Source organism: Notamacropus eugenii, chromosome 3 (genome assembly GCF_028372415.1).
Source record: "Notamacropus eugenii isolate mMacEug1 chromosome 3, mMacEug1.pri_v2, whole genome shotgun sequence".
NCBI lineage: Eukaryota > Metazoa > Chordata > Mammalia > Diprotodontia > Macropodidae > Notamacropus > Notamacropus eugenii.
The window spans coordinates 180,351,840-180,363,464 of record NC_092874.1 but is presented as its reverse complement, the minus strand read 5'-3'; the positions used below and the strand labels follow the sequence as shown (position 1 = coordinate 180,363,464).

The 11,625-nt window shown below is 38.7% G+C and overlaps 1 pseudogene; it reads right to left on the bottom strand.

The window, feature by feature from the left end:
• Positions 1-319: 319 nt before the first annotated feature.
• LOC140531926 (cell cycle checkpoint protein RAD17 pseudogene) lies at positions 320-2,040 on the bottom strand (annotated as a pseudogene).
• Between the last annotated feature and the right edge of the window lie 9,585 nt (positions 2,041-11,625).

Sequence of the window (11,625 nt, the reverse complement as noted above, 5' to 3'; positions counted from 1 at the left end):
TTTCTTCCCTCAAACAGACTAGTGGAACAGATCTGCCTGCCAGCCAGCCACAGCCTACTACATACAGCTCAAGGATTCATGGAAAAAGAAGAGGTCACAAAAAGGGAACCTGATAGTTATGAAATGTAGTCAAACAATCTACCTGGTGGTCAGATGCTCTTTGACAGACTCATCTCAATTTTAATCAGTGATAAATGAAGTTACTATAATGAAATTAATATGCTTTTAGTGCTATTGAAATAATCATATTGTTACAAGTCCACTTGTACAGTGTATAGTCCATACTTGCATAGTATATATAGTATATGTACTTGTATTGCTATGTGAATCCATTTACGGGACCAACTGTACCTTTAAAAGGAAAAAAAATAGCTAGGTACAGCAACAGCTGTGTTGGAAGGCACAAGGTGGGTAAGCAGAAACCGGAAAAAATTGCTGCCAGGCAATTTTCTCAGTGCTTTCTATCAGAAACCGCTGAGATTTGTGCATTGGTTGAAAACTAGCTTCTCTTCTTTGGCAATAAGCAAAACTTCTGAGTTTGTTGGAATGCACCCCACCTCTTGTAGCTACAGATGCATTGTACTCCCTGAGTGTAGTTCTTGAATTCCAGTTACCACAGAAGAAGGCAGCAATACTCATATCTTCACTGGCTCTCATAAAATTCTTTATTTCATTGAAGAAATCTACATAGTTTTGATGAAGGTTTAAATTAAATACCTCTCCAGGCATGTGTGACTTCTACAACCTCCTCAGGTTCAACAAGTAATGTGTCCCATTCATACTCTGACAAATGAGAAGGTAATTGGGGAAATTCTAATTCCATTCAAGATGTTCTTTTTTACGATATAATTATCTTTCCCAAAACTCTGAAGAGAAAGATAGAGGCATCTTTGCCACCAATTGCCTGGACTTCTTTGGTTTTCCAAAGTACGATAAGGTCTCTTTCTCTCTTTGCTCCTAACAGCAAAGCATCTGATTTTAATTTTCTTTTCCTTGATCAAAAATTGGTCTCCCCTGAATTACCTTTGAAAGGAGAAAATGGAAGACTATTTATTGCACTTCTTATATCACCAGAACATCCTTTACAAAGAAACTCTACAGATGGTTTGTCAGATACAACAATGCTAGCTTTTAATGCTCTATTCCACCAAAAACTTTCCTCATAATTGTTGGTGCCACAGGATGGAAACTAACATTTGATATAGAACACTGTTTCTGAATTTCTTTGGGGAATAGTAGTCTCTGACTACTGTTTCCCCTGAGACTATCAGAGATTATAAGTACAGGAGGACGTCACCCTAGCTGCACAAATCTCTTTAGTATGTTATGTAAAGTACTTGGATCTCTATAAAATTGATTAGGCATGTCCTCAATCAAAATAATCTAATCAGTTTGCTAGCAGTCACCAAACATCTGTAGTTTGTTATATTTATTTGCTCTCAACAGAAACTTGAAAAATAGTCATCTGAGACTTATTAGGAACCATATGGAAACTTGATTCATGATTACACCCATCTTTCATATCATGTTTTCTGGAGTCTAGAAAAACAGAGTTAATCCATTCTTGAACCTCAATATTGAGGAGCTCCTTAGCTAATATGTATAGAGATGTTGTTTTTCCAGCAGGACCTGTAATTTTATAATAGATACACCCCACTTTGGTTGCTTTTCAAAAACATTAGCTTTTAACCACGTTTCAAGTTCTTCAACTTTTTCTTATGAACAGCAAGTTCATTCTGAGTTTCTGGTTTATATTTACTTACCTGTGGTTCATTTTCAGACAGATTTTCATTTACATTTGCTTCAATGCTACTGTGTTTTGAGGAAGATGATTTCCTTTTTATTCTTCTAGCTAGAAATTTGCTACTTTCTAATGTGGAGGGCAAATCTTTTCTTCTCTGAAGAAAGTTATTTACTCCTAGAGATGCAGTTGTAAGCCCAGAAGATATCTGTGTTCCCAACAAAATCATCAAACGAAGGCTCTGCCCAGTTGGTTATCTTTGTGGAAGCTACCTTTCATCTAAGAGAAGTTTTTGACATTATGAACCTTTGTAGTTCCCATATGTAGTATAGAACCTGAAGTACATTAAAATGTAAGTCACCTGCAGGCAGAGGGCAGTGACCCTGCGGCATCCCTTCAAGGGAGTGGGAGAGTGATGTGTGGAGGCGGTAGCCAAGTGACACTCCAGTGGGGCCAAACTGGGAAGCCACACTGAGACCCTGCCTCTCAACAGAAGGGGCCTCCCATAGCATGAGTGTGGAATTCTTTTGTAACATTCTGGATTTTTGCAGCTTTCTAAGTGATGTAGAGGAAGCTATTAGATGTTTGTTAGAACTGTCTGGAGGAGCCCTAAAAAAGCAGAATGATAGCGGGGCAGAGATGAAAAGTTCATAGAACTTAAAGTGAATGACATAGAGTATTAGATTAAGATGCCAAGAAAATTAAAATCTTAATGAGAATTTAGAAAATATACCTTCATCTAGCATAAGAAATAACATTAAAAAAAAATTAAAAGCCCCAAGAAATTCCTAGAAATAGGAAAAGAAAAAAAAATTTCCTTAGAATCTCATATACTCATATCTGTTTAGTACTTTGGTCAACCAAAATAGTGTTGGGCATATCAAGGATGTAATGATAGAACATGAAAATAAAATCCTTTCTTTTATATCTTTAATGTACAATATTCTCACTGGGCTACTTATCTAACATGTACTCCAGTTCAGGTTGTTTCCCCAGGGGGGTAGCTCCTACTTCAGTTTCTAAAGATAAACCTATGAGTGGCTATTTTAAAAACTGTACAGCTAATGAGCCCCCACCAATATGCTTCCCATTAACAATTAGCTAGTAGAATGGAAATCAGTTTTCAGCAAAGGCATTTACAAACATGGCATAGTAAAAAAACAGGTGCTACAAAATCTCCCTCTCTCTCCTTCCCCATTCATACATGGCTTCCATTAAGAAGGTAGGATCAAAAGTGGTGAGACAATGTGTGGGATATATATGTGGCAAAGGCTATGCACCACTCTTGGTGCTGTGGAACATAAAAGTTCTTTCTCTCTCCATAGAGTTCTCATGCAACTCCCCTTGGTGGCAGTTTGCTCAGCTAGGTTTCCAAGGAACCTCATCTTATCTTTTCCATAGCCTCAGTATTCTCTGTTGCCAGAAATCATGATCCTTGAAGGTGCTTTTTCACTGTAGTAATTTTACATCCGTGCTTGTTTCAAACATGCTCCCAGATAAAGAGGGTGTCTCTTATTGTAAAGTATCTCACCTTGAAAGTTATACAGCCAGTGGGAAAAGGGAAAGAAATTCTCTCTTTCTCCATCGTAGGAGTCTCCTACAAAATCAGCTCTTGGATTGTAATTCCTCTGATTTGGCACCAGTTGGGCAAGTTAATATGCTGTTAGGTACCATGGCTGATGAAACAGAAATCCTTTTTTCCCAGTTCTTCAGGAGTCTTACTTCCCAATTACTCTGAGCCTCTATTGCCTCCTTCTTTCCAGGTTTAGATATTTAAAGCCCCCAGGGTCAAACCATATTTGTTTTCTCAGCTACTCACATTGCTTCCTTTAATTCATCAGGGAAATATATTTACAAATCATAAAGGGATCAGCCTTGTTAATACCTAGATAATAAATACTTCATTCCCTCTGTAATCTACTTTGCTTTCTGTGATTATACCTGCCCGGGGCGACTCCCTGGCCTTCGCCTTCTACTTACCTTCCCCGGTCCTCGGACGTCTCTGGCCCTCCTCCTGGTTCAGGGGAGGGAATTTCCTCTCCCTGTTGGGGAAGGGGAATAAACAGGCAGAGCACCCGAAAGTAGTTGCAGTCAGCAAGCTTTATTCCGTTTCTCTCTCTCCAGCTCTCATGGTCATCCCCTTTTATTATCCCCTGTCTCCTCCCCCGTACCTCCCATGGGCGGGCGAGCTCCTCCCAAGTGCCTCCCCATGGGTGGAGCCAGCCTGTTACCAGGGCCATCCCAGTACCTCGTGGCTTGCTAGACCAGCTAGCCTGCCACGTAAGGAGGTTCGGACCCTCAGGCATCTCACGGTCCTCACGGGGGACCCCGGTCCAGAGCTGTCCCCCAACATATACCAACTGAGGTGGGGGTGGGGGGGAAGGGGAGTGGGTGTAAGGGGTGGGGAGGTGGGGGTGGTGGCTTCCTTTATAAATCCATTTGCAATTTGAATGTTAGCCATGCAAAGACATATTTTATGGATCAAAAAAAAAAAACTCTGAAAGCTAATAAGTGAAGCTTTATCATCATTCTCCTTATTTTTCGTCATGAGTATTATTCAGGATCTTCCCTTTGGAATAGAGGAAAGTAGAAATTCATTTTGTATTTCTAATCCTGAGTGAGATGCTTTGAAGTCACTTTATCCTAGTCTGCTTTTCCATTGTCAGTATTATTTTCCTTGATAAAACAATATTCATAATTCATTTTGTTCAAAGTTCCCCTGGTCAAGAAGAAGCAATTGTATTTTGTGACAATAAATATGTATGAGTTTTAGAAGAGAAGAAAGTCCTTAGCTGTAACTGCTGCCAAGAATTCTTAGAGAAAAATAATACAAAATAGAAATAGGAAAGATTACATCTCTGACCTCTGTAACATAAACTTGGTCCTTAAAAAGGAATAGGGATTATTATCTCTTGCTAAAAAAGAGCATATGATGTTTCAAAATACGGATTAGAACTAATTGATGCTTTTAAAAAGACAAAATAAATTATTTTATTTGGAAAGTAATCTCTTCTGAGAGATCTAGGACAGAAGACCAGGCCTTCAGAATTTTAGCCTTCTATTCTAGGCACAATTGATTTATAGGATGACTTGGGGTCCTTTACTTTAGTCCTTTTCCTCTATTAATTAGCATTACATTGGATTTTATTCCAGGGCACTGAATTTAATTAGGATTTCAAAGGGTGTCTCTGCCTGCAGGAGTTTATAATCTAATTTAAAAAAAGATAAAATGCCCCTTCCTCACCAATCCATATCCATCAGGTCCTTTAAAATATACTTCAAACCTCACCCCACCCAACACTGATTATTCTTTTTACAATGTGCTTTTTGGTCACTAAATGAATAATAAATAGGTGCTCAACAATACTTCCTGAATAAAAACTATTCCTTGAGCCTTGCATAGCCTTGTTTTGTCCTGTTATGCTCTTGTATTGTATTTGCCTTGTATTGTTTTTATCTTGTATTGCACTTATTTGTGTGTGTGTGTGTGTGTGTGTGTGTGTGTGTGTCTTATCTCAGACAAAATGAGGCCTTAATGAGGTAAGACCTTAATTTAGAAAGGCCAAGGTCATCCATTACATCTTGGGTCATTGATGGTTGTCTTGACTTGTCTTGCCACTGGACTTCAATGACTTTGGAAGAACGAGTGAGGCTGATGAGTTTGCTTAGCTCTGCCTCACTTAAATCCAATTCATGAGTAAGTCAAGACATCACCTTCGTGATGTCATTGGTCCTTTTTAAGAACGAAGAATGAGCAAGAACATGGACTGTGCATATGGGCTCCATGAGGGTCAGGATTGCCTTGTTTTTCAGGTTACTAAATTATAGGCAGGTTCTGATCTGTTTTGGTGCTGAGAGTTTCTACATCAAAAGTTTTAGAGAGTTTCCTGGGTCACTGAGAGAGTAATGACTCACCTAATGTCTTACAACTAGTCTGCATCAGAGGCTCAGGCCTTTTAGACTCCAAGGCTAGCCTGACATTTGCTCAGCCATGCTGCCTTTGTCTTGACCAAAATAGACACATTCTTTTTCCCCACTAAATTATTTTCTTCATTTTCTAATAGTCCTGGATCACTTTGTCTGGATCTCTCTTTTCCTTCTCTCATCGTGCACCTTATATTAAATTTGTGGGTAACTCAGTGTCCAAGGTTCCCTCCCACTACAAAAAACCTGGCTCACTTTGATTTTGATGGTCGTTAAGTTCTCTGGCTTACTTTCCCCTACAAGTTTGGAGATCTCTGTGTAAGCCCAGATTCTCAAGGGTATTCACTGGCTTTCTCTGTAAACACTCAAGTTAACAAGTTATCACATATAGAATAAGTTTTGTTTATCTAGAATATAGAAACAACCTGCACTGAAATCCATAAAGAGTCAATTTAGGTCTTTTCTTTCTTCTAGTGGGTCCTCCCCTTTTCCATCCTCAGTCCAAGGGAGATGTATATGATCCCTTTGACACAAACTACCACATTGTGTGGGGTTCCAGTGGACCTGGAATTGCAGCTTTAACTCTTGTCGTTGTTCTTGGCCCCCTCCTGCTACTTTGGCTCTCCTTCCACAGATGCTCCTTTCCTAGGACCCACTGCTCTTGAATGGCTGGGCTGGTAAAGACTGACCGTCCTTCAGCTCCATCACCCCCAGCCCAGAATATTTGGCTATTTGTCAGCTGCCAATCTCCCAGAACCCAGCTGAGAGCAGCCAAGAATTGAACTTCCAGGTTTTTGCTCTCTCTGATGCTTGGGCAGTTTGATAATCAAATTGAATGAGGGTCACAATCTAGGATGTGTGTGGTCTGATTGCTCTGGTGTTAACAGATTCATTTTCCTTTAACCATGTCAATTAAATGCTTCTAAAGTAATAGCTTTGTTGAACATTAGTTAATGAGACACATATCCAAAGGCAGAATAAAAAATTTCTAAGTAGGAGGTTATAGTCAAGAGATTTCATTGGTAGATAATGATGCACATACAATTGTACCTACAGATGTCAGAACCAGAGTGCCAGCCTACCCAGGATGTATAGCTGCCCAGAGAATGCTAAAAGAAAGGCACTTGTAGCCTGTCTGATACCACGATTGCCCTCTGGTGGTAAGTGGTTATTACAGACAGTAGGAGGAAAATCTGTCTCAAAGTCGAGAGAGGGAAGATTCCATATAGGAACCAAAGGAAGGCTTTGGTGCAATAATAATTACTTACATATGCAGCACTTTAAAGTTTGCAAAATGATTTATACATATTAACTCATGTGAGTTCTCACCTCTATGAGGTAGATACTAAAATTCTCATTTTACTGATGAGAAAACTGAGACTCAGAGTGGTAAAATGCCCATGGTCATATATCTAGTGTAGGTATTCCTGACTCCAGATCCAGCACTCCATCTACCATGCCTCTAACAAGTTCAGCAATAAATCAAAAGACATTGATTAAGCCTCTGTTATGTACAGAGCATTGTGGAACATCCTGGAGATACAAAGAGATACAAAGATGACTTAGAAGCAGACCCCACCCCATAGAACTTGTAACTTAGTAGAGGAGCTATGATATTTACACATACTCACATTTTCTGAATCCAAAATTGATATACATGGTTTGATGTAAATTCAATTTGTCCAGAATTTGGGATGTGTAGTCAAAGAATACACAAATAAAATAATTACATTAGAATATAAAGTATAAATTTACAAAAGTGGGAAGCTAATGTCTAAGTAGGCTGTAATCAGATAGTTAAGTGGGGTATTAGCAGAGCATGTAAGTCAGTGGTGAGATGTATGAGCAACTAGGTGGTGCAGTGGCTAGAGTGCCATGCCTGAAGTCAAGAAGACTTCTTTGTGAGTTCTAATATAGCTGCAGACACTAGCTGTATGACCCTGGGTAAGTCACTTAACCCTGCTTGTCTCAGTTTCCTCATTTGTAAAATGAGCTGGAGAAGGAAATGGCAAACCACTCTAATATTTCTGCCAAGAAAACCCCAAATGGAGTCAGGAAGAGTCAGATGTGACTGAAACAACTGAATAACAACAAAACAAATTTGATGTAAAGAGAAAATGGTGTGGATCAGAGCTAGCTAGAGATCTCTAATAGAGATTTCTCTGTGAAATGGGCTGTGTGACAGTAGTAGGATAGTTGAGTTTGAGTAGAAAGCTCAATGCAGTGCAAGGGATGGTATATATAGAGGTTCAAATCTTGGCTCTGCTGCTTTACCATTGACATCTTGAGCAATTTAGTTAACATCCCTGGGATTCAGTTTCCTTATCTGTCAAATGTACAGTACATATAGTGGGACTACATGCCTTCTAAGGTCCTCTTGAAGGGATAAATCTAGGACCCAATGATCTGCTGTGATAGCAGCAATGGGGAAAAGGGTCAGATATAAATGGAGTATCCTGGATTTTAGAGCCCTTCATAATCTGGTCTCTCCTTACCTTTTAATTTTTCTTGTGCCTTACTTACACTTTACTTCTCCCCTTCTGCCACTATGAACTCTTTGATCCAGTGACACTCGCATCCTTGTGGTTCCTTCATCTTCTGACTTGGTGCATTTTCTCCAGGCTTGGAATTCCCTCCTTCTTCATCTCTATCTTCTCCTTTCTCTCACTTCTTTCAAGTCCCAGATAGAATTCTATCTTCTGTAAGAATCCATTCCTGATTTCTCTTAACTCTAGTGCCCCCTTTCTAATAAGATCATCTCCAATTTCTCCTGCATATGTCTTGTTTTTACAGGGGCCACTAAACCCTACAGAAGGATCTCTTCAAATGCATAATGACTTAAAAAACACATATTAACATTATCTGTTTTTTTTATTGCATTTCTATTTACTTTGTTAAATATTTCCCAATTGCATTTTAATCTGGCTCTGCCTATACCTGCACTGAGGAATATTAAGGGCTACATGTTTGACACATGCTTTACATAGTTGTTTGCGTATTGTATCCTTCATTAGTCTGTGAGTTTCTAGAGAAGGGCTGTTTTTATCTTTGCATCACTTAATAGAAAGCTTGTTGATTTGACTATAACAAGCAGCAAGCAGGTTGAAGATGTGATGGTCCAAGGTCAGTGTCAGAGTCCAAAGAGCAAAAGAGATCATTTTGATCTAAAGTCAGGTAAGAATTTAAAAACACAGGGGCAAACAGGAACTCTGGAGGAGTGGTTTCCCAAATCAGCAATGATCCCTGACCTTATGTAATGCAGATAATGTATCACAAAGCAGAGTGGAATGGCCATGTTGTAGAAAAACCCTTCATCACCACCTCTCTACTGGTTAAATATGGGCCTTTTTCTCAGGGTCATTTTTAAATGTGGATTTTTAAATCAGCATAAATGGGGGCAGGTAGGTAGTTCAGAGGATAGAGCACTGGTCTTGGAGTCAGGAGGACCTGAGTTCAAATTTGGCTTAAGATATTTGACACAACACTTGCTAGATGTGTGACCCAAGACAAGTCACTTAATACAGATTGCCTTGCCAAAAAACCCCCACAAAGATAAAATAAATCAGTTGAAGTGAAGTAAGTGTGCAGGGTTCCCTGGAATTCTGATTGAAGACATTTTAGAGACAATTTCTTTTTATTTTGGTTTTGATTGATGCCATTATACCTATTTCACCTTGTCTGTCCTTTCCTTTCTTGATGAAAGAAAAGCCCTAGTCATATCACTTTATCCACTCTTTCTTTGGTAGCTTGGTAGTCAGGCTGACAAGCTTATCAGCTGGGTTCACTTTTTCCTCCTCCCTCCACCCCTAGTGGGACAGAGTGAAGAGGGGGTTACAACAGAAAACTCATCCTGATGGCTTTTGATGGTAAAAATGTGAGGACAATAAGATAAGTGAAAAATGGAAAAGATTTTGTATCAATCTATTTTATTCATCAGTTACAGTTGGTGATATCCCATTTAAATGCCAATGGTGCAGTCCCCAAAGTTATATATTAAATGCTACTAAATATGAAATGGTCCTAAAGAAAGCAAAGATGGGCAAAGCATCTGAATTACTTGAAATATGCATGGAAGAGGTGCCACAAAACTGTTGAGAAACACTATTTTGGGGGCATAGAGAATAGTTCTCTCTAGGTACCCCAAAGTGGGGACTATATCAAAAACTTAGAAAACATTTGGGACCTTGTTGTTATCCCCTCACACCTCCAGAAGAGATGACAAAAAGAATATTAATAACTACCAATACATATTTACAACAATTTTAGAGAACAATTTACACATGGGAGATAGGCTTGATGAAGGTATGAGAATGGAACAGGAAGACTTGTGCAAACAGTACTCTACAGCTTTATAGTTACACAATTGACTGAAAGAAGTTGAGAATGTAAAATCCCATTTTGATTTTAAAATAGCATTGATTTGGTAAAGCAAAATGCCACCTTAAATGCTATACTTCAGCAAAGAATCTACCATATACATGTCAAAATTATGAAGAACTTTTTGAAAGATATAAATAAGAAATAATTGAAGAAATTCCTATCAAGCAAGATATTAAAAACATATGCACCCCAAAGGTGTTTGCCACCCAAAGGTGTTTTGGGCATGTCCAGAGAAGAGTATAAATAGAAGAGGAGAAGAGGAATTCCATTGAGATGGTGAGATCCTCCAGATGCTTCTGTTTGTAGACTGCATGATACTAATTGCATTAAGATGCAAAACATCAAAATCACAGAGCTTTCAAATTAGATTCATAATCTTACAGAAGAATTTGGCCTACTGATCCACACAGGAAAAATCAAATGGATGGCGAAGGTCTGCTTTCTCAGACTATGATATTTAGCATTAGGACAGTTTGTAGTTGGTCCATTATGACCTATATCTTGAACAGACATTACTTATGAAAAGTGAATTGAACCCACAGTTGAATAGTGGGGAAATGAGGGATCTGGTTTGCCTCTGGAAAACTATGTATTGTTTTCAATGACCCCAAGCTTCTCTCCCAGAAAAAACCCTAGCTTTTTAATACATATGTTTTAGTAATTTTGTTTGGTGTTGGGTCATAAAGTAATATAGCCTTAGTAGAATTTATGTTGTGAGTCATTCAAAGGGCAAAGGAAAGGTTCATTGGGAAAGTGCTAGTAGGTTAAGACACTTTGCCAATTAAGAATTGCGTAAGAGGAACAACATAAAAGATGTCATAACATGTATGTTGGCCTGGAAAATAAGGTGGCCTAATCACATGGCAGAGGCATCTAGACGGTATAGTGGATATAGAGCACCAGGCTTGGAGTCAGGAAGACTTATCCTTCTGAGTTCCAATGTGGCCTTAGATACTTAGTACCTCTGTGATCCTAGGCAAGTCACTTGACCCTGTTTGCCTCAATTTCCTCATCTGAAAAATGAGCTGGTGAAGGAAATGGCAAACCATTCTAGTATCTTTGCCAAGAAAACCCTAAATGGAGTCATGAAAAGCTGGACATTACTGAACCACAACAATCATATGGCAAGATTGAGAAATAAGTGGTAGCCATACAATATCAAGAGAACCACAGGAAGGTGCCCAGTATTTTGGGTAGGTTCCCCATGGAGGATTTTTAAGAAGACAGTAAAGTCATATAAAATGGGAAGGCATTTTAAATATATTTATTTTAGTTTTCAACATTCACTTCCAGAAGATTCTGAGTTCCAAATCTTCTCCCCATCTCTCCCTTCTCCTACCACAAAACTACATGTAATTTGATATAAGCTATACATATACATTCATATTGAAATTATTTTCACATCAATCATGTTGTAAAGAAGAATTGGAACCAATGGGAGAAACCATGAGAAAGAAGACACAAGGTAAAAAAGAGAGCAAATAATATGCTTTGATCTACATTCAGGTTCCATAGTTCTTTCTGGATGTGGATAGTATTTTCCATCATGAGTCCTTTGGGGTTATCTTGGATCCTTGCAT